This window comes from Doryrhamphus excisus, linkage group LG2 (assembly GCF_037039965.1).
Source record: "Doryrhamphus excisus strain RoL-2023G ecotype Guam linkage group LG2, RoL_Dexc_Guam_v1.1, whole genome shotgun sequence".
Taxonomy (NCBI): Eukaryota; Metazoa; Chordata; class Actinopteri; order Syngnathiformes; family Syngnathidae; genus Doryrhamphus; species Doryrhamphus excisus.
Window position 1 is genome coordinate 25,638,207 of NC_136358.1, and position 682 is coordinate 25,638,888.

The following is a 682-nucleotide window of genomic DNA, read 5'->3' on the forward strand; positions in this document are numbered from 1 at the left end:
TTCAACACACTGACCACCACGTTGACTGAATAGTTATGGAATATTTTGGTATTTGTTGTCTTTTCCTATATGTTTTTCCTGTCCTACTCACCTGACCTTTTAAGACCTGCTGGTGTGTACGGGGTTTGAGGTTTGAGCCACTTTTGTATTTTATTATACACTGATAGAAATGTCCCATGATTTATTGGAATTTACTCTCGATTCTTTTTCGTAGCGGAAATCTGCCAGCAACTATAACATCTACCATCGTCCCCTATTTAAGGATATTGTTGATGGATGACAGTGCAGCTTAAATATCATCAAATATTAGCGTAGTGTGTGTAAAGCCTGAATAAGGACTCAACTATATACGCACCAGGTATTTATTTTAATCTTCTACTTCATGAATGTTATGTAACTGTTACATTGTAAAACTTTTTCAACTCTAGCACAAACCACCACGCAAAACGGAGGTGACGGCACACAGTAGGAAGTAAATCCAACACAATAGATACAACCATATCTTGCAAAACGCATATATTTATGTAAATTTTAGGCTTTCACAAACACTTTTATTCTGTAAGCTGTCATATTAATAAGTATTAGAACAAAAACTGCAATGTGCTGTTAAGTCTTGTGCACAAGTCACTGATGTGTCCCCAAGGTCCGCTGCAGCTAATTTGGCATTTTGGGGGGGGGGTGG